Here is a 23,676-nt window from a genome sequence, read left to right as displayed (position 1 = left end):
GAAGGAATGCCAGCAGTGCTTTTAAATCACCTTAACTGCCTAACGTAATATACACGCACTAAATAACCTCCATTGAATATATCTGCACACGGCTTTTTTTTTTTGAGAGAGAGAACTGGTCACCTCCTTCCCTGGAAAACCTTCTGCAAACAAATTTATTTACATTGCACTATTGGTATTTAGTGCAATTCCTTTGCTTGCTTTGGCTTATATCTAAATGTGGTTGAAGATCTGTTTTATTCCCATGAAAACAATCCTGCAAAATACGTTGGATGGAGAAAGAGTCACCCAGTCGGCTTCTGTGTCTAAGGGATACAAGATTCAGTACTTCAAATTAACAGCCTTGAGAAATATTAACACTCTTTAATTCATTTCTATGGAACATTGGACCAAATTGTCACGATGTTAAAAAGTTTGCTAGGCCTGAACTGCCTAAACTGACATTCAAGAGTTAAACTAAGAAAGCTTTATTGCGCAGGTCATAAAACAAAAAGTTCTTATCTGAAAGTGATTTATTGCGCATGCGTTTACACATTCCAGAACTAAAATTCCTTTCTTCTTTGTTTGGCTGCCAGCTTGGCAGACGTAGCTTTCATTATCAAAATGTAACCATTAGTTATTTCTGTTTCATTTACTTTTTATTTTATTATTAAAGTTTGTTTATTAATTAGAATACTTTTGAAGACTTTTATTTTTCTCAATATCTCAAAAGATATGCGGAAGGGAATCAGCCACGGTCCATTGATCTCAGATTTCCCCAGGGCATTTTTTTTCCCCTGACAACTTGGTAGCAGAGGTTGGCTGTAGCTGAGATGGCTACAATTTATGGCTGTATTTTCCCTTCATGCTATCTAAAGATAACCGACTAAGGCTAATTAGCCATGTCAAAGAAGAGAAAGAAAAGAAAAAAACACGGACATGGAAAGCGCTCGAAAGAATCCATTCCCTCAGACACAGAGGAGCAAGATTCTTCAGGTGCCGAGCCAGATGTAGGGGAAGGAGTTACAGAAGGCAAGATCTACGGACTGAGATCAGTAAATCTTCCTCATTATCAAGATACAATTAACGAACGGCAAAAGTCTAAACGGCAACTGCCGGCAGAGAAAAAATCCTCCCACGCAGAAAGCAAAGTTTATGAAATCTCCCCAGATGATGAGCAAGAAATGCAAAGCTATCTTGATCAAATAAAGCTGTTTGAAAAATATACTAGGGAGGTGAGAGAGTGCTTTAACGAAATAAAGCGAAGTAGGAGGAGCTCCCCCACTCCCAAAATGTCTGAGGACGCCATCTTGTCTTCAAAACAACAGCCTAAGACACACCCCACAGAGTTCATTGGTCAATTAGAACAAAGAGACATGTACACGTCACCGAGGTCACGTGGTCCCTTTGAGCCCATTGAACTTCCGCATACGTATAGAAAGGTGAGGCAGCCAAAAAGTGAAGCTGCACTGCCATCTGCTGGCGGAGAAAAATTATTACAGCAAAAGATGAAGCAGTTGGACCAGATTTTTAGAGATCTGTCTATGAGTTTTACAGAAGCCCAAACTTTGCCCCCAAAGGATAAGTCTTCAACACCCCCTGGCGGTGCTGAATCCTCCCTAGATGGAAAAGGGCAAAGCCAAAGGCGAATTCGAGGAAGCCAATTTGATGTTGCCACGCAAAGGCCAATGATGCAACCCCAGCATCCCCTGGTTCAACAACCAGATTTGCAACCAGAGCAACAAATTGTTCCTCAGCAGGTATTCACAGTCACCCCCTTGACTGGTGAGTCCAAATTAAAGGAGTCAGGAGAGAATTATAAAGCCTGGGTCAGTGAAATTGCGCTCTTGCTTCGAAGAGAAGGCACATATTCCCTGGTTTTTAATCCTCCCCGTCAACCCTGGACACCTGCGATAAGAGACCTCGAAAACAGAGCAATCACGACTTTACTCATGTCAATGGAAAATGAGATCCAAGGTATCTTTCCACCTGATGCAACTGCCCAAGAAATATGGGCTATTTTGGAAGATTGTTACAGGCCCGTTTCAATTGAATCTTCATGTTTGCTCATGTCTGAGTTCCATGGTTCGAAGTTGAAACCTGGTGAACGAATTGGTGGACATTTGACCAAACTGAAAAGAATGAGAAGTGAATTGAGACAAAATGGCCATGTAATTGATGATATCCAAATGATTAGCATCATCATTAACTCATTGAATTATGAATGGAAAGATGCTGTTGCAAAGATTAACTACGTGCCTATTGCTCAACGCACAGTTAACCACGTTTGCAGACTTTTAGTGGAAGACGAAGCTATCAGGTTAGCTACACCACATCTGCAACGGCCTCCAGCGTTAAAGGCTCCAGCCAGACGTCCCTTCCGAGGAAGAGGCTACGCTCCAAGGATGCCAAAATGCTACACCTGCAACCGTGTGGGACATGACACCCGGGATTGTCCCCAACGAGTTCCAGCTCCCGCCACGTACCAGCCCAGAGGAACAGATTCCAGAGGCAGAGGTAGAGGCGGAAGACAAGGCCGTCGTGGTCCAAGGCGTGATTCACAAGCTGCACTTGTGACACTGGCCATAACCAACGTTCCACAACCTGATCCAAAGTTCGACAGACGTCTTTTGTGGACTTTAGATAGTGGAGCAGCTGTGCACGTTACCCACAGAAGGGAACTTTTCACAGAGATGGGCGAACCAGAGCCCGAGTATCGAGAACTGTATTCCTTCACCAACCACACTTGCAAGGTTATGGGAAAAGGAACTGTTTACATTGAGGAACTCGATACACACATCCCTGATGTTTATTACATACCTTCAGCAACCAGTAATTTGCTTAGTCAAAGTCACTTGTCTAGAGATTTAAAGTTCCAGGTTCACCACCTCGAAAAAGCAAGTTACTTAGTTAAAGATGGAGATATTGTTGCTGAAACCATGCTGATTGGTGGTGTTTATTACTTAAAGCCAAAGCCTAAAGGGCAAGCACAGGCAAGTATGCAAACTCCAAAAAGGCACAACGTGAACCCAGAGAGAGTTGTCCCAGAGAGAGAAAACGTTACTGTGCCGAAGGCTCCTAAAGCCAACAAACAGAGAAAACAGAAACAGGTTGCTCAAAGCAAGCCTGAGGGTCCTCATGAAACTGTTAATGTTGAGAATTCACTAACTGGTAAACCTTTGCATTCCAGGTGTATTCACAAGTGGCACAGAAGATTGGGACATGCCAGTTTCCGTGTTCTTAGAAAGATGCCGGAGTTGGCAAAAGGTTTGGATCTAAAGGGGTGTAAGGTGTTTTTGGATTGTGCGGTTTGCAAAAAGGCTAAATCCAAGGCGGCTGCAATTCCCAAACACGCTACACGCCGGTCAACACACATTTTTGATTTGGTACACACTGACATAGTGGGTCCTTTCCCACCAACACTTGGTGGCAGAAAGTATTTTTTAACAATTGTAGATAATCATTCTAGATATGGATTTGTATATCCTATGAGAGAGAAATCTGAGACCTTTCAGATCTTTAAAGACTTTGCAGCGTTTGTTTCTACACAATACCAAGTTCGCATCGCCAGAATCCAGAGTGACCGTGGTGCAGAATTCATGTCTCAGCGTTTCCAGGACTGGATGCGTAAGAATGGAATTCTTCATCAGACATCTGCTCCATATACACCGGCTCATAACGGAGTCGTAGAAAGAAGACAAGGGGTTCTACAAACCATGATGCGTTGTCTTCTAGAAGATGCCAATCTCAGTAACGCATACTGGGGTGAAGCAATCAAATATGCAAATTACATTGTCAACCGTACTTGGAGCAGTGTAATCAATCAAACTCCTTTCTACATGCTGTATGGCTACAAGCCTGATCTCAAGAACCTCCACATTTTTGGTTCATATGCTATGGTGAACACTCCCTTAAGTCAAAGAAGAAAGGGAGGTACAGTAGCAAAGAGACTGAGATTTATGGGTATTGATGATAATTCAAAATGGTTCAAATTCATTGATACTAAACATGTGATTGTCATTTCACAATCTGCTAATTTTGAGGAAGACATTGGCTGGTCCAGGATTCATTCCAATGATCCTGAAGTTTATTTTCCTAGAGATGGTGTTCCAGATGCCACGCAGCCTGATGACAATTCGCAGGCAGATATTCCTTCTACCAGCTCTTCACAACCTGATGTTCCGTCTTCGCAAGCCGCGGATGCTGATGCTAGCGACGAACGTGAGGACGAGGATGATGATGATGAAGAAGAAGACTGGACTGATGTTCCTAGACGCTCCAAGAGGGCCACAAAAGGAATCCCTCCACAACGTTATTCATGGCAACTGACAAAGTCACCATTACCTTTGATTTGCAACGTTACTCTTCCTCCTGAGACATTCACACAAATCAAACAGCTTCCTGATTCAGAACAAGACAAGTGGTATGATGCAATGCAGGATGAAATGGACAGTTTAAAAAAACTTAATGTATTCACACCTGCAAAACCTCCAGCAAACAAGAAAGTCATTGGTACCCGATGGGTCTACAGAATCAAGAAGAAACCGAATGGTGAGTCTTTATACAAAGCCAGACTTGTAGCTCAGGGTTTCGCTCAACATTATCCTGAGGACTACACAAACACTTACTCACCAACAGTCAGAACTGAAAGTGTAAAAATTGCTTTAACCACTGCAACTATTCTTGGTTTAGAAGTTTTTCAATTTGATGTGGACACAGCTTATCTACATGCAGACCTAGATGAAGAGATCTACGTGAGAAGCCCTCCAGGATTCCGAAAGCAAGAAGGGGATACCTGGTTCCTGAACAAAAGTCTTTATAATAATAATAATAAATAATAATAAATTTGAATTTATTAGCCGCTCCCTTTCCAGATAGGACTCAGGGCGGCGTACAATAGAACATATAAAACATAAAACATATATACAAACACATAAACATACATATATACAAAGACATACATGCACGGAGGAGGTAACAAGTTACATCACATTAGACAGTTAAAAATCACCATTAAAATACCCCAATTATAATAACAAAATTTAAAATTTAAAATTTAAAAAATTTAAAAGGACTGTCAGGAGGAATAAGAAAAAATTTACGGTTGAGCCAGGCCAGATAATTGAAAGAGGTGGGTCTTCAGCTGTACACGGAAGGAGTGGAGATCGGAAATAATCCTGATGTCATGGGGGAGGTCATTCCACAGGGCTGGGCCCATCACAGAGAAGGCTCTGCTCCTGGGTGTCGCCCCCCGATACTGTTTAGTGGACGGCACCCGGAGAAGTCCCTCTCTGTGTGAGCGGATTGGTCGTAGGGATGCATGGGGCAGGATGCGATCCTGCATGTAACTAGGTCCTGTGCCATTATGGTCTGAAACAGTCAGGTTTAATGTGGTATTTATGTCTTACTGACAAACTAAATTCAATGGGCTTTATTAAGTCCGAAACTGATGAATGCGTGTTCACAAAAAGATCTAACAATGCATATGAGATAATTCTTGTTTATGTTGATGATATTGTTTATATTGGTCCAAATAAGAAAATGAGTGAGATTTTTGCTAAAAGTTTGCAGAGATACTTCACACTAAAATCTTTAGGACACATTAGCACTTATTTAGGTGTTCAAATTGAAAAGACACAGAAGGGGTTTAGTCTTTCACAAGAAGAGAAAACTGACCACATTCTACATCATTGCAACATGAAAGATGCTAGCACAACAAAGACACCCATGCAAACAGATTTTCACAACTTAACACATGAACCAAGTCCTGAGTTCGAGGATCAAACACTTTATCGTTCAGTCATTGGTTCACTATTATACATTAGTAGTTGGACCAGACCTGACATCGCACTTAGTGTTAATCTTTTATCACGACACGTAGGTAAGGCAACACAATTTCATTGGTCATGCATTAAGAAGTTGTTGAAATACCTGAAACACACTAAACACATGAAGTTATTGCTAGAACCAACACACGCTGATCAACCAAAGCTGATTTGTTTTTCTGATTCCGACTGGGCGAGCGACAAGAAGTCACGCAAAAGCACTTCTGGTTACATGATGTTCCTAAATGGTTGTCCTGTTTACTGGCAAGTGAGAAAACAGAATTTTGTTTCATGTTCATCTACTGAAGCTGAATATGCTTGTGTTTCAGATGCTTGTAATTCTATAACGTGGTTTGATGCTTTGATCACAGATATCTGGACACGTCCGATTCGACCAATCACCGTGATGGAAGATAATGTATCTGTGGTTTATATTTCTGAGTCACATTTTACAGGTTATAGGTCCAGACACATTGACATTCGTTATCAAAACACAAAGCAATTAGTTAAGCAAGGTTTTGTTAAATTGCAATATGTTTCTACACATGATCAGATCGCAGACATGCTTAACAAACCACTTGCCGCAAATCAACACGAGTATCTGCGAAAGAAGATGTGCCTTAATTGATGATTTGATGACGTCAGCCCAGACTAGCAAAAGAAGGGGTGTCACGATGTTAAAAAGTTTGCTAGGCCTGAACTGCCTAAACTGACATTCAAGAGTTAAACTAAGAAAGCTTTATTGCGCAGGTCATAAAACAAAAAGTTCTTATCTGAAAGTGATTTATTGCGCATGCGTTTACACATTCCAGAACTAAAATTCCTTTCTTCTTTGTTTGGCTGCCAGCTTGGCAGACGTAGCTTTCATTATCAAAATGTAACCATTAGTTATTTCTGTTTCACTTACTTTTTATTTTATTATTAAAGTTTGTTTATTAATTAGAATACTTTTGAAGACTTTTATTTTTCTCAATATCTCAAAAGATATGCAGAAGGGAATCAGCCACGGTCCATTGATCTCAGATTTCCCCAGGGCATTTTTTTTTCCCTGACACAAATAAGGTGGAAGTTGAGCAGAGGTGGGCTGCACATAGGTTAACAATTGGTTCGCCGGAAATGTGTGAGAGAGAGCGCCTTCCTTGCTTTCGCGTGGCTCCAAACACACAGGAAAATTCTCAGGCAGCGTAGAGCAGGTGAGGCGCGGCAATCAGCTGGGCTTCGTGGGCAGGGAACAAAGCCAGAGAGTGAGATAAATAGGACAGGCTAGCGCAGGGGCGGGTGGTCGGGCCCAGCTGGTGATTGAAACTAGCAGTTTGCCTGAACCGGTCCGAACCGGCAGCAGCCCGCCTCTGAACTTAAGGCTGAGAGACTTTTTGAATATATTACTACCCTGTTTCCACGAAAATAAGACCTCCCTGGATAATAAGGCCAGTCGGGCTTTTGAGCGCATGTGCTAAAATAAGCCCTCTTCCGAAAATAAGCCCACCCGGAAAATATTGCAACACAGCAGCAGCCATGAGGTGACCCCGCTCACTGCCTCCTGCACCTCAAAAATAATAAGACCTCCCTGGAAATAAGGCCAAGTGCTTATTTTGGGGGTAAAAAGAAAATAAGACCCTGTCTCATTTTCAGGGAAACACGGTACTGATTACAAAAATGCTTCCCCCCATAAACAAACCAACGAAAAGATATCCTGGCAAGCAGTAAAATAATATGTTAAAAAGTGGGGTTAAAGTCTATTTTTACTACTCTTCTTAATGGCTTTGCTTACTAAATGAATTGACTTCAATTTTTTTAATAGAAATATAATGCTCACAAATGTACATACACTTGCAATATCTATACATTTTGGAAACAGCTGATGTTCTCACTGCAAAATTCCTGTGAGCATCGGGTGCCAGCAAGTGACAGGATCAAAAAAAGGCCATGCCTCGGTTTCATGATCTGTACACTTACGTCTCATTGTTTCCATTCTGCAGATAATGATCAGGGTCTGCCCAAGAGTCATCACTATCCCATACAGTCAGACAAAAGTCCACCCACTGACTATGATGTGCAAAGGAGCCAGCTTTGAAATCTGGCATCCAGCCTTGGGGATTCTCTGAGTAAGCTGCCTAACACACAGCACTCACTCATTCTATTGGAATGCTCTTGGGACAGTAAACCACAATCAAGCCTCCTCGGTGGAAGAGATTTAAAACACAATTTGGTTATATTTAACACAATGGCTTATCCCTTAAGGCTAAAATAGTCTCTGGAGAAGTTTGGGGAAGCCACTCTGCACCCACTTGACTTTTTCCATATGCAAATGGATAATCTTGAAACTCCCGTCTTGTGTAAGTCTCTATTGAACCAGGAAAAGGTTACACCAAGACGTGTAAATAATCCCAATCTGTATTCACATTTGGGATTGGCGCCTTGTGCTTTCTGTACGGTAGCAGACAATTGTCAGAGTTCCAAAAGCATAAGGAGGCTGTTTGACACTTATTGAGCGCCTAAAATCAACCCACGATCATTTGTTGACTTGTGGTCTTCATGCTGCTTTCGAGTGGGGCTACAGTATTATGTCCTTTTCTTGCACTCTTTTCAAATAGAAACTGTTGAGTTGAGAATACAAGCTGAACTAGAGGATATACAGTGCACGTGGGCACGAATGGCCCCTGTGGGGCGAATGAAAAGTTATTATGGCCTGGAGTTGTCCAATGGTGTGATAAATAAGTGATAACGCCACATTGACTTTAAATGGATCCTGTAGGGTAAAGCACTAAGAAGTAAAAATGGTCAATATAATTCCATAAGCATAGAATGGCCAAAAGATTATTAACAGCCAGTTTGGTCTAGTGGTTAAGATACCAGGTTAGAAACCAGGAGACAGTGAATTCTAGTCCTGCCTTAAGGCATGAAACCTGGCTGGGTGATTTTGGACCAGTCATTCACTCAGCCCAGCCTGTCTCATAGGGTTGTTGTTGTGGGGGGAAATTGGAGGAGGAAGGAGTACAGGTAGCCCTCGACTTACGACCACAATTGAGTCCAAAATTTATGTTGCTAAGTGAAACACTTGTTAAGTCAGTTTGCCACATTTTATGACCTTTTTTCCCATCGTTGTTAAGTGAATCATGATAGTGGTTAAATTAGACAAACTGTTCCTAAGTGAATCTGGCGTCCCCATTGATTTTGCTTGTTAGAAAGTCACAAAAGGGGGTCACATGACCCCAGAAGACTGCAACTGTCATAATTATGAGTTAATTGCCAAGTGTCTCAATTTTGATCACATGACCGTGGGAATGCTACAATGGTCGTAAAGTGTGAAAACTGGTCATAAGTTACTTTTACTGGTGCTGCTGTTAACTTTGAATGGTCACCTGTGTTGTGTGTATTTGTTGTCTTGAGGTATTTATAAAAAAAGAATAAAAGCAGGAATAAATAAATCAATATAATTAAGGTCCTGGGAATGAAATGTAATCCTCTGTGTACATACCAACAAATAAATGACACCAATTTACTTCCAAATAAAAAACATAACTATAATTTAAGGAGGAGGGGAGGAAGCAATAATTTGGCACTCCAGAAAATATCTTTGCAAATATGCATCAGTTAGATTTTTATCTGCCCCAGCCATATCAAGTGCTGCTAGAGGAAAGAGGGAGAATAAATAGATGGGTGGAGATTGGGAAATACATTTCACTTGTATGTAGGTCTCAACCAGATGTTGTCTTTAAAGTTCTCATAGGCCAAAAGTAGGTCAGGACAGTAAACATCCAAATTCTTACACTATTTGATCCAAGTAAAATACTATTTCACTGCTCAGCACAATAGATTTGGAGCATTTCCTTGGACGTGATTTTCCAGGACCTCCCTGCACTCTGATTATAGCTTTATTAAATTAGATTTCATGGCTGAGCTTGTAACATTACCCTTATCCCAGATTTTTTTTTATAGCATATGTAAAGAAGGAACTTCAATTGGCTGAATTCACAAACTACCGACTACTGTATCTTTACAAATCATAGCTGCTGAGTGATCAACACTAAAACAAGTATCAGAAAGATCACTCGGTAACTTAGCACAAGCCCTGTATCCCCAGGCCCCAGATAGAACAGTCTCCCCCAAAGTTTTTATGTACATGGAAAATACTCCTTTGAACAGCCAAAAGTCCTGGCCCTGCTGTCTCAACTACAACTTGAGACCCTCCGTTCACTCGGAGTAAACAGTGACTTGAAGGCACGCACACATGCACAAACTACAGGAACAGAATCCTAGTGTAGGTTAAAGACTTTAAAGTGTAGCAAAACAAACTTGGGGTGTACCCTCAAATGTGGGTTAGAATTTGTATTTTGTAATAACTTTAAATACTTTAAATAATAACTTTAAATAGATACAAGTAATAAATTTGTATTTTATAATAACTGTGAGTCCCCTGGACTGCAAATTGATCAAACCAGTCAGTCCTAGAGGAGATCAACCCTGACTGCTCTTTAGAAGGCCAGGTCCTGAAGATGAAACTCAAATACTTTGGCCACCAAATGTGAAGGAAGGACTCACTGGAGAAGAGCCTAATGCTGGGAAAGATTAAAGGCAAAAGAAGGGAACGACAGAATAAGGTGGCTGGATGGAGTCTCTGAAGCAGTAGGCGTGAGCCTAAATGGACTCCAGAAGACAGTAGAGTACAGGAAGGCCTAGAGGAACATTGTCCATGGGGTCGCAATGGGTCAGACATGACTTCGCAACTAACAACAACAACAACTTTTTGGAAATTAAAAAAAGATGCCTTGCATCCAGGGAGTTGCCTGGGAGTCTTAATAAGAATCTCCTTTTTGTCCATAGTATCTGCTTTGTGGTTCTTCTTGCCCAAAAACTCCATCACTCAAGGTTTTTAAGAAGATTGTCCTCCTCACGTTGGTCACCTTCCCTAAATTACAGTTACAACCTTCCAAGTGAGTACCCCATGGGAGCCTTCTCAGCACTCCGAATTGAGTTTCACTCCTGTGAATTAACTTTTATAAGTAACAATACTGCACTGTGGATCATCTGAAGTCTGTTTATTTTCCTCTCCCTTCCTTGCTCCCTTTTTCTTTTGTATCTTATCTCTGAGAGGCCATTTAAAATGATAAATCTTATCAAGCATTCTTGCAAAAAGAAAAAAGAAAAAAAGGCAGGATGCAGCATGCACTAAGTAAATAACTATATAAAATGTTGGCCTGTATCTAAAACCCCAATTCAAGCTTCCGCCTGAATGCGTCTCAATCACAAAGATAAGTATTATAGTACAGGTGAAGTCATTATCTTTAGATAATGGTGCCAATGGCTAATGATACAGGTGTGATTAATCTGTGTATCATCGCATTCTGGAAAATGTAACTTTCAGGAAAGTATCATATATAAACACGAACAACTAATCTAAAGCAGACAACTGAACCATGCAGGTTAATAACTGCAGCAACAATTTATTTGTGGGTGTATGTTTTTATTATAGTGTACTTCAACAGGAGTTTGTGGCTTTAACCCCTAGGAGTTATTTATTTATCCACATCACATATAATTAAAAGCAAGTGAAAGCATAGTCTTTGAAGCACAGAAAAACAAAACAAAAAATGGTTTACATCTGTTTCTCCCAAAATAGAATATCAATATTGTGAAAATCAAGAAGAGGACTACATTTCAAAGTCTTACGATCTGCACTACTACGAGGGCACATTTGGCTTAAAAACAAACAAACAGCAGAACTGCCCTGGGAGAATACACTGTTTATACAGAAAACATCCTTTAAAAAATCCAATACTTCGTGTCAATGGGATGTCATATAATCATTTGTATGGAGTAAGGATCACTAAAACCATTTAATCGGTTGTGAAAGAATTCCAGTTGTACCAGGAAACATCTGTTCCCATGCAATAAAAGCTGACTGGAGCCAAATAGTTTGAAGGGTTTGTTACTGCCCAGATAACAATCACTTCACAAACAAACAATGGAGAACAAACTGGCCTGGAATTGCCATCATGACAAATACAGGCCATCTAACACAAATGAAAAGAATGTTGTCTTTTATCAACCCATTGAAGTCCAAGGCAGACAGACACATTTTTGCATCTCTCTCTCACTCACACAGATACTTGTATAAAAATAAAGCTAGGAAATTATATCTCACATATATAATCCTAATATAATCCCACCTTTATTTTTATCAATAACTCAAGGTAACAAACATACCTACCATATTTTTCGTACTATACGACGCACCAAGATTTCAAAGAGGCAAGTAATAAAAACAAGTTTTTGCCTTCCTTCAGCCCCCAGCAACCCTCTGCAGGCTTCAGCAGGGCTGGGGCAAGGCAGAAACAGGGGCGTTTTTTGCCTTGCCCCAGACCTGCTGAAGTCTGCAGAGGGCTGCTGGGGGCTGAGGGAAGGCAAAAAAGCCTCAGTTTTTGTGAAAAACGGCCCATTTTCTGTCAGTTTTTCTCAAAACAGGGGCATTTTTGCCCTGTCCCAGCCCTGCTGAAGCCTGCAAAGGATTGCTGACTGAAGGCAAAAAAGGCATGAGGGGGCAGGGTTTCGGGAGGCCAAAAATGGCTGTATTCAGTGTATAAGACGCACCAATATTTCCACGCTTTTAGGGGGGCAAAGGTACATCTTATACTCTGAAAAATACGGTAATACTCCTTCCACTCCCCATATGCCCCACAACAACAACTCTGTGAGGGGAGTTGGGCTGAGGGAGAGTGACTGGCCCAAGATCACACAGTTAAGCTTTAAGATCAAATAAATGCCCTTCTTTTTAGGAACCACAGCAATCAAGAGTTGGGAGCAGATAGAAGAAAGAGGCAGGAAATATACACACAATAGCAACTGAAAGAAAAGGAATTTTTTTTTGCAAGAATCCATGTGTGAGAGTGGTCAATGTGTATTTGTGTAAAAGGCCCAGCAGGTATATACATAAGCATTGGCCTTAATCAATAGCACAGGGATTCTTTAACTATTGTAAATAGATTGGATGCCCAATATTCAGAAGTAAAAGCTTGAATATGAGATTTGAGTTCTGGATCCTTGTGAAATCAGTGATTTTCAATACCAGATGCCCTTTCGTTTAGACTTTTTTTAATGGGCTACAAAAATTCTGCAGATGCTAGTAGGTGGCAGTAAAGGTTCAGATCTTTCTTATCATTTCACTGCCACACAGTGGCCATCCAAAGTTTTGCAGTTTACGTAGGCAACTTGACTCTTGCCTGTGTACTTCTTATCTAGACAAAGAAGTCCTTAGGAGTTCAAATCAGAGAATTGCAGTTTGATGGGAAGTATGCTGGAAAAGTATTGATGTCAAGAGGATGTAAACTTTTCAAGAGGAGCTACTATTATCTGTGATATATGTAAACCACCCGACTCCTAATGACTCTGGGTGGAGTTGAGGACTATATCAACATATGGGTGAATATTTGGGAGTCATGCATATTGTCATGGAATCAAACCCAATATTCGGAAGATACTCTTCCCCTCCTCTTTCACTTACCCACCTCTCTTCCATTTATTTTCTGTGTCTCTCTCACACACAACTTGCCTCACACAATTTAGTAATAAGCCATAATGAGCAACTCTCCTGGCCATGTCAGAATTCCTGGGGAAGAAGCCAAACTTAACTCTCCACTCCTCCTGATACTCCTTAACAAGATCACTACTTATCCACTGCTCTTAACAGCATGAAAATAAAGATCCTGAATGCATTAGAGTCTCCTGCGTGGGAGAGGATAAAGCCTCCTTCTCCAGCCTAAACCTCAAACCAAGACAGCTGCTCTTGTAGTGCTAATGAAAGTGACCTTGGCTGGGTCAAAATCAAGAAGTGAGAGCAGGGTAGGATCAGGGTTGTCATCCAGATGATGTTAAAACACCTGGGAACCAAAAAAGAGGGGAGGGGGCACAGCTTAATGTGGTTTTGCAGGGTGTGTGGACCACAAATCACCACTACAGATATATACAGCATATCACAGAAGTGAGTACACCCCTCATATTTTGTAAATATTTAAGTATATCTTGCCAGCAGTTAGACATTAATGGCTGTGTGTTGCATTATTTTGAGGGGATAGCACATTTACACTGTCATACAAGCTGTATACTCACTACTTTACACTGTATCATTTCTTCAGTGTTGTCACATGAAAAGATATCCTTAAATATTTACAAAATTTGAGGGGGGTGTATTCACTTCTGTGATGTACAATGTATATACATATACATACATACATACATACATACATACATACATACATACATATGTGTGTATATACATACATATAACATACACACACACACAAACACACACACATATACACCAACCAATCAAAAAATTTAAAGCTAGCATATTTTTGCCAAAATGAAATAATCAACTCCACGCATTAACAGTAATATTTTCATTATGAAAAGGCAAGCCAAATAATTTGCATTGCCGGACAATAAAAAAAAAATGAAAGAGATGGATTACACTGGGCTTATTTGCTTCCTACAGATCCCTTTTTGCCCCACTCAGCAGCACCATAAAATGAAGGGGTTAAAGTGACATGCCAGGGAATAAGCAATTCTTTCTCTTAACTAGAGTAACTAAAAGTCTCATTAAGCAGCATTTTCTTTCTTCTTTTATTACAACCTTGATGCATGGAAGAAATCAATTCAGGGAAAATTTGCTCAACTTTTCAACTGAAGAAGTCAAGCCAGATGAGCAATAAATTGTGAAAATGCCCAGGGACCAGCTTTAACGAGCGGCGTATTTGTATAGCAATGTTTGCAATAGTTAAGGAACCTGAGCCAATAAACAGCCATCCTTTCTTCCCCTCTCAAAGACTTTCCTTCTCTGGGTCATCTGCTGGTGATTTTTAATCATCGTAAGTGGCCAGATATACTCATGTTTCATTTAAAAACAAAACAAAACTTCTCAATTCTGAAAATTTAAAAAAGAAACTGAAATAAGGGAGGAAGGTAAGAAATGATTGGGGATGCAAAAGAATATCTCGCCTATAAACCAGTTTCTTACTGTGGTGACTGGAGCTTTGACTCTAAGAAAGGCAGGCTGTGTTCTTCTGTGGTCTCGGCAAAGCATGAGAACTTGGCTGCACGTCTCTGACTGCTTCTTATCACCTCTGAAATCTTTGCACAAGTGAAAACGGATTCCACAACCATCACTGCAAGCCCATTCCTCTCTATAAACATTTCAGCCTGCACCCAACTGCCTCCACTTCTCAGATTTCTCGTCCCACATTTTTAGGAAAAAAAACCACAGGCAACACATCCATTTCGAATACAGAAGGGGTTCAAAATAAAACCATTGAAGGATTCACACATTCATACAAGAAGCAATGGATGGAAACTAATTGAGGAGAGAAGCAACCTGGAATTAAGGAGAAACCTCCTAACAGTGAGAACAATTAACCAGTGGGACAGCTTGTCTTCAGAAGTTGTGGGTACCCCATCACTGGAGGCATTTAAGAAGAGACTGCTGGTTGTCTGAAATGATATAGGGCCATGATGGCATACCTATGTCACACATGCTCAAAGTGGCACACGAAGCCATATCGCCAGGCACGCACAGCCTTGTCTGTTTCTCTTCTGGGTTTCTGGCACGCATGCACGCCTATCAGCTGTCCTTCGTGGGCATGGCAGTGCAAAAAACCAGCCTGCGTATGCGCACCAGCCAGCTGATCATCGGGTGCACATGCGCGCCAGAACCTGGAAGTTCAGCTTTTCTGGAGCTCAGCCCTGACGAGTGTGCGTGCGTTGTGTGTGAGGTTTCCCCGCGACCTTTTCAGCACTCGGTGCCGAAAAGGTTTGCCATCACTGGTATAGGGTGTCCAGCTTGAGCAGGGGGGTTGGACTAAAAGACCTCCAAGGTCCCTTCCAACTGTATTCTGATTGACTGATTTGCTTGAAAAGTCATTTCAAATCAGGTCATACGGTTGCCCCACTTGGTCCATGATAAACGCAAGCCTTTGCTTTATTTTATATCTAGAAGAGGCAGATGTTTGACACCAGGCTGTCTTCAAAATCACAGAAGGAAGGCAAAAACTCAGTTTAAAGTTGCATTTAACCCTGGACACACTTCACTTGTGTCTGAAATTTAGAGTGACAGCAATAAATTCACATTCCTCTTGACTGCAGAGAGAGCGGCTAGCGGATCACCTCATTTCTTGGTAAGCTGGGTCTCAGTTTCAACTTGTCCTTGGGTGATAGGACGCAGTCGCTGCAAAAGTAAACTTGGATTGGCCACCAAGGTGATAAGATCCAGTGATAAGATCCTACTTGGAATGTTTCCTCTTAATCTATGGGATTCATTTCAGATGGGGGGGGGGGAATTGAGAATTTCAATGTTAGTTAAGCATGATGATGCCGAGTTTAGAGTTAGCTTAAACAGATGAGGGTTTAATGCTCAATGTGGATTGAAGTATCCCACATGGCATGGAGATTAAAATAGCATCGGGTTAATTTACTTTTCTTTCAAGCCAAAGAAGCAAAGAAAGAAAGAAAAAAGAAGGAGCCTTTGGTTGTTTGGCTTTTCAGTAAACAGATTATGCAACTACAGATGCCCCTACTAAATTACAGTTCTACGGCACACCATACCTGGAACATTATCTAAGCAATAATCTCACACTCTCTTCCATACCAGTTAAATAAATGTCTCAGCAAAATGAATTGTGCATTTTGAACAAAGAAAAAGATACTCCCCCCCCCGCAAGGCAAAAATTCAGAAAAATAAAACATGCCTTGAATAAACAGGGAATTTATAAGCATCGTACAATTAAGTTAGCGTTTTCAGCAGTTCATTTAATTGGTTTCAGTTGAATATATTTTATCATTCTGCAAACTAGATATTAATGTTAAGATCCAAGCAATATATAAATATCAATCTTTAAGTTATCATGCTGTTTTGGGTACAGAGCATACCGTGTTTTCCCCAAAATAAGGCAGGGTCTTATTTTCGGGGAAGTCTTATTATTTTTGAGGTGCAGGAGGCGGTGAGCGTGGTTGGCTGCTTCTGTGTTGCAATATTTTTGGGGAGGGCTTATTTTAACACATGCACTCAAAAAGCCCGATATGGCTTATTATCCGGGAAGGTCTTATTTTTAGCGAAACAGAGTACTCGCAAAGAATTTCTGGGGAAATGTCTCTTTAATTAATAAGAGGGATCATGATGTTAGCGAATTCCAGATGATATTGAATTATAATTTCCAGTGTCCTTTTATCATTTTGTTGCCTTAGGTTTCTACTTCAGGATCATATGGAGATTCGTAAATATTCTCTACTTATAGAATGCCATTTTCCTTAGAAGAAGAAAAAACACGCTTAAATGGAAAATTATAATCAAGCAGATCCAATTTGAACTATTTGGCCTGGATTTCAAATTCAAAAGGGAGGGCTCAGACTTCAGTATTTGCCAATTTCTTGTGCTTAGAAAACTACAATTACTTAGCATTTTATTTTAATAGGTTATGATTTTATTAAAATTCTTATGGTTAGAGATCTCAAAAACTGGAAGGGGTCCAATCCTCTTTGGCCGTCTAAGAGGGACTCCAATGAAGCATCGAACAAAGTATGCTTCAGCCCCATGAAATTAATAGGGTTAAACCTGCTTAATGTCTGGATTCTGGATTACTATATGACCCGAAGTGACCTGAACTTTCGGTGAGCTCAGACTGATAATTTATTTGCAAAAATAGTATTTCCCAGGACAGCAAGTATCTATGCTATTTGAAAGTGAGAATAATAAACACTAAACTAATTACCTTACTTCTTGTATTTTATTCAGTTATTAGAAAGCTCAAGTCTGTGTGGCTTTGACTTACGACCATTTATTTAACAACCCCCCGAAGTTACAATGGCACGGAAAAAATCGACTTACTATCAGTTCTCGCGCTTACAACCACTGCAGTGTCTGCAGTCATGTGATCAAAATTCAGACACTTTTTGACCAGGAAAATCAATGGGACAAATCAGATTTGCTTAAAGACCACGTGACTTGTTTAAATCAGGTGCAATTCATTTAATGACTGCATCACTTAGTGACAAGAGATTCTAGTCCCAATTGTGTCCGTAAATCGAGGACTACCTATACTGACTTTGTGGGTCTTCTTATCCTATCCTGCAATTTTCTTCAATCTGTGCACTGAAGAAAAAGCTGCACAAAAGGAATCAATTGATAGAATGATGGAAGACATCAATTTCCCGTAACTGCAGATGCAAGACAGAGTTGGGGTGGTAAAAATAGGCAGAAAGAGAAGATCCTTGCTCCCAGAATGGAGGCTGGGTTTTCTAAGCCACGGTTTTGAATTGTGTAGGAATTCCAATTCCAATTCCCATCTATCAATTAGTTTTCTTTTCCAGTATAATTTGTGGAATGCAAGAAGGCTTCTCTTTTAAAATTCACAGTTGAGACAGTAGGAGAAAGGAAGGAGCTGTGTTCATCCTGCTTGTAATCTAAGATGGGCTGGTCGCATGGGATTGCCTTTACATCCCTAAGGGAAAATATTAGCCGTCATCCTTCTTCAGAACTCACCTAATAATGGCTGAGCTGGCAAAGAGAGGGAGGGAGGGAGGGAGGGAGAGAGGGAGGGAGAGAGGGAGGGAGAGAGGGAGAGAGAGAGAGAGAGCTCTGTTTTTGCGGCCAGAAGGTTGCAGGAGGCCATCAGCCGAAAACTGAGCTTGGGAGCCCGTTTTCGCTGGCACAGCACTTGGGCCGCCACAGGCCCGCCCTGCCCCCCCCAACATAAGTGATGTAATACTGGCCATGCTCAACCCAGCCCTCCAAGATCAAACACAACCCTGATGTGGCCCTCAATGAAAACAAGTTTGACACCCCTGTACTAGATAATTTGTTCTATTTAACCAGCCAATATGGGGGAGCATTTATACTGGTTTTCCAAATGTGCAAATGTGAGCAATATTACAATACCGTAGCATTCACATGGTCAACTGTAGTGACATCTCTGCGCAGCCACAAAGCAGTAATGCAAGGATAACCTAATTGGCATTGTTATGAGGAGTTGCTGTACCAGTGAGATGGGTGGCATATATAGGTGAAACTCGAAAAATTAGAATATTGTGCAAAAGTTCATTTATTTCAGTACTGCAACTTAAAAGGTGAAACTAATATATGAGATAAGATTCATTACATGCAAAGCAAGATAGTTCAAGCCGTGATTTGTCATAATTGTGGTGATTATGGCTTACAGCTCATGAAAACCTCAAATCCACAATCTCAGAAAATTAGAATATTACATGCAATCAATAAAACAAGGATTGTACATAGAACAATATCGGACCTCTGAAAAGTATAAGCATGTACTCAGTACTTGGTTTGGACCCCTTTTGCAGCAATTACTGCCTCAATGTGGCGTGGCATGGAAGCTATCAGCCTGTGGCACTGCTGAGGTATTATGGAAGACCAGGATGCTTCAATAGCGGCCTTCAGCTCTTCTGCATTGTTCGGTCTCATGTCTCTCATCTTTCTATTGTCAGTTTTCCATAGATTCTCTATGGGGTTCAGGTCAGGTGGGTTTGCTGGCCAATCAAGCACAGTAATCCCACGGTCATTGAACCAGGTTTTGGTGCTTTTGGCAGTGCGGGCAGGTGGCACTCCAGCCTCAGTCCACTCCTTGTAAAAGTCCCCAACACTTTTGAACGGCCTTTTCCTGACAATCCTCTCCAGGCTGCGGTCATCCCCGCTGCTTGTGCACCTTTTTCTTCCACACTTTCCCCTTCCACATAACTTTCTATTAATGTGCTTTGATACAGCACTTTGGGAACATCCAACTTCTCTTGCAATTACCTTTTGAGGCTTTCCCTCCTTATGGAGGGTGTCAATGATGGATTTGTGCACAACTGTCAGGTCAGCAGTCTTTCCCATGATTGTGATTCCTACTGAACCAGACTGAGAGACCATTTAAAGGCTCAGGAACCCTTTGCAGGTGTTATGGCTTAATTAACTGATTAGAGTGGGACACTTTGAGCCTAGAAAGAATGGTGGTTCTTACCTGAACATGTCTTTCCAGTAGAATCGAGGGAGGGGTTACGCATGGGACATACCCAAGCTTAGTCCCAGGGAGGAAAAGGTTAGGACCCAGGGGTAGGAACGGCTGCCACCTGCTGCTGGTACCTATGCTGGTGGTCAGTCTCGGGAGCCCTGTAAGAGGGTGTATGGAATGGGGCTGGGCGAGAGTCTGTCTTCTTGGCATTGGAAGGAAGGACCTTTTTCTTATCCTTGTTCTCTATTAGAATAGGAGCTAGTGCCTCCCCAAATAGATTAGTGCCCATGTAAGAGGCAGCCGCCAGATTCCATTTGGCCTTGTCCATCTGCCAACTGCGCAACCACAGTAACCGTCTGGAAGTTACCGACGTGGCAGGAGCTCTAGAAGCATATTTTACGGAATCTAGAGTCACATCGGCAGAGAATTGAGAGGCGGCTATGATTTTAGTGATATCTTGATGTAGCCGCTCATCCTGGACCGGAATACGGTCCTGTAGTTGACGAAGCCACATGACAGTCATGCGGTTAAAGTAAGAAGCCGCCGCAGCAGATTTGATTGCCCAGGCGGAAGCGTTAAAGTTCTTACGCAAGGTAAGTTCCGCACGCTTGTCCTCCGGCTTCCTCTTATCAGCAGCGTCTCCTGAGACTACGGAGGAGGAAGAGACCACAGCTGCTACTGGGGTATCGATTGCTGGTAATTGTAGAGCTTGGGCTAAGGCCTGCTTTATGTTGTAGAAACGGCGATCGCTGCTACCAGGATGGGAAAATGTGGAAGGACGGGCCCACTGGTTCTTTACCACCTCTAGAAATAAGGGAGGGGCAGGAATCTCCTCCTTGTTTGTGGTGGTGTTAGAAAACATTGCCAGATTTGGGTTCCTAGGTTGAGGGACTGTTGGGTCCCCAGTTCCAATCTTAGTGGTCTTCCTGGCCTTGTGTAAAAATGTCTTGAACATGATCGGTGGAAAAAGGCCAGGAAATGCTGGAGGATCAGGAGGAACTGAGTCCTCATCCCCCGAAAACCCCATGTCTTGATGGATGTCCTCCCTTAAAATGGAGCCTTCACTGACCATGGAGGGAGAGGGGGGGCTAACGTGGTGCTGTCTGTGATGAGCCACTGGGGCCCTACCAGATTGTGATGCCTTTTCTCTCTGGGACATACCTGTGGCAATGCCCCATGTGATAGCTGTAGAAATGAGCCTCCTAATACTTTCAGGAAGGAGATCCAGGTCCTCAAGGTCATCCTGCGATGGACCCGGGACCGGAGGTTCCTGAGGAGCTAGCCCTGAAGAGGTATGGTAGGACCTAGAGGGGCCCTCCAAGGGATCCACATCTCCATCCCCAATGGCTCTTGGGGAGATGGAGGGGGAAGGAGAAACTTCTTGCCTGGAATGCCTGTGGGATCTAGCAGGAGAGACTGAAGGGGAAGATGGGCTAAAACCTCTAGGAGGTGAACCCGAGTGGAGAGATAAGGGCCTCATAGGAGATCTGGATCTGCTGGCAGAGTTGGGCCTAGTGGACTTGGGTGATTGTTTTCTCCAGCGCCCTCTGTCGACTAAGCTCATCCCTAGTGGTGGCTCTGGAAGGGCATTGGTCAGCCGAGGGCTTAGAAGCCGCGGCCCTGGTTCTGGGCCTGTCTAATTGCCCTTCTCTGACTTCACTTGGAGCCTCTGATGGGGACTGCAGGAGCTCAGATCTTATTGCTGCCATTGTAGCCTTTCACGTGTCAGAGTATCAAGGCCACTGTAGGTCCTGCCGGTGCCTGGGCCTTCGGGAGCTGTGGGCCACATTCTAGATAAGGACCTGCCGGCCTTGATCAATGGCCGTGATGCAGGAAGCAGAGTAGCCGACCATGAGGCTTCTGTAAATGGCTGCCTCCATGTGGCTGCTTCAAAATGGCCACTGGAGCCTCTGATTGTGCTGCCGAGAGCCTTAGGAATGGCTTGAAGGTTTCCTACTTAGGAGCCAAAGCAGTGCTTGGACCAAAAGACTGAGAGGAAACTGGGAGCCAATGGAATATTATAGAAATTTCCCTCAGTCTATGGACCAATCAGGCTGTGACAAAACCCATGCGTAACCCCTCCCTCGATTCTACTGGAAAATATTGCACCTTTTCACAATATTCTAATTTTCTGAGATTGTGGATTTGGGGTTTTCATGAGCTGTAAGCCATAATCATCACAATTATGACAAATCACAGCTTGAACTATCTTGCTTTGCATGTAATGAGTCTATCTCATATATTAGTTTCACCTTTTAAGTTGCATTACTGAAATAAATGAACTTTTGCACGATATTCTAATTTTTCGAGTTTCACCTGTAAATGTAATAAATAAAATAAAAGCATTTTCAATAAACAAAAACTGATTATTAGTTTGATGAACTGAGACTTCTCAGAGTTTAAACAGCATTCTTTCAGATAACTAATGATTGTTGGGAATGTTTTAAAGAAAAATTCTGAAACAAAGATATTTATGTAACAGAAACAAACACCAGGAAATTAGATGTGTTTCTCATTATACAGTATATATTATCACTTATGCATATTAGGAGATCTAGTGTACATAGACTATGTATGTTAAGGATAATTGTGTTTGATCTATTTGTGGACTATATATATGTATTTGAACATACTACTCAACTGCTCACAAGTATGTACCCCTGAGTTCACTGGGCTTAGTCTCAGGAATTAAATATGCCTAACACTTTTATTATATCACAACTTTACATGTCATACTTTTCTTTTCAACTGTACATAAAAACTAATTTATATATGCAACGGACTGGCAAGTAAGTCCAAACAATTCAACAAGACAGCCTTGTTCTCCCTTAGATTGATTCTTAAACTGCCATGAAAATAAATGGAGATAAAATTACTAGATTATCAGATTCTTCAGAGTCAAAATACATAAGAAGAAAAAGAAAAATCAGCACAGGGAAAATGTGTTTCTGATTTAAACTGATTCAAGGAAGCCATTCTGTTTCTCTTTAAAATTACAAATACTGTGCATCCCCCCCCCTCCAATTGACACCAGGCCATAAGGATACATTTAGGTATAACCCCATTTCCTAGTGGTGCAGCAGCCCTAAAACAAAAAGAATCCATGGGTGTGAAACAACCTGGCTGCAAGTCCTTAAACGAAGGTTACCAAATCTGGGCTGTAAAATTCCAGATAACCAGCAGATGGCAAAGCATTTGCTTTCTGTGTTTTGGGCTGCTTTCTAGGGTGGGGTGGGTTTTTGCAGCCCAGAGCTGCTGGCTATAACTAAATCATTCATGTCATTTCCAGAGTCTGTGCTGTAGCTGCAGCTACAAGCCACCTGATCTTGGGAAAAGATGCAGTTGCTCTAAAAATTGCAGACAAGTGCTGCGTGTATCAGTGGTGGGTTCCTACCGGTTCGCACCGGATCGCGCGAACCGGTTGAAGAACGAACCCGGAAGTAACCGGACCCGGAAGTAACCGGGAACCGGCACCGGTCCTGTCACTTTATCCCCCTTGCCATCCCAACGGAGCTCGCTCGCTCCCCCGCCCGTCCGCACTAAGCTAGCTAGCCCAGCTAGCCGCTCATTGATTGGCTGGAGTTCAGCCAATCAGTGAGCGGGCTGGAGGCGACCCGTTTAAAAACGGGTCGTCCTCCATTTCAAAACTCCCTTCTCTTCGCTGAGAGCTTGCTGCTTCCCTCAGGTAAGCAACTAAGCACGAGGGGGGGCGGCGGGAGGCTTGCTTCGCCGAGGAAACGCCTCTGGGCCTTTCCGAGACGAAGCGCCATGCTCGCGTGGGCGACGCGGCCGGCGGGAGGCTTGCTTCGCCGAGGAAACGCCTCTGGGCCTTTCCGAGACGAAGCGCCGTGCTCGCGTGGGCGACGCGGCCGGCGGGA

At 42.2% G+C, this 23,676-nt stretch overlaps 1 protein-coding gene across 6 annotated transcripts in view; it reads right to left on the bottom strand.

Moving 5' to 3' along the window:
- UBE2E3 (ubiquitin conjugating enzyme E2 E3) overlaps positions 1-23,676 on the bottom strand; it is a 167,790-nt gene that overhangs the window by 33,378 nt on the left and 110,736 nt on the right. The window lies entirely within an intron of this gene.

The sequence above is a fragment of the Natrix helvetica genome (genome assembly GCF_964273705.1).
Source record: "Natrix helvetica genome assembly, chromosome: 1".
Classification (NCBI taxonomy): Eukaryota; Metazoa; Chordata; class Lepidosauria; order Squamata; family Natricidae; genus Natrix; species Natrix helvetica.
Note: the sequence above shows the minus strand (reverse complement) of the source record. Positions and strands in the feature narration are given on the sequence as shown.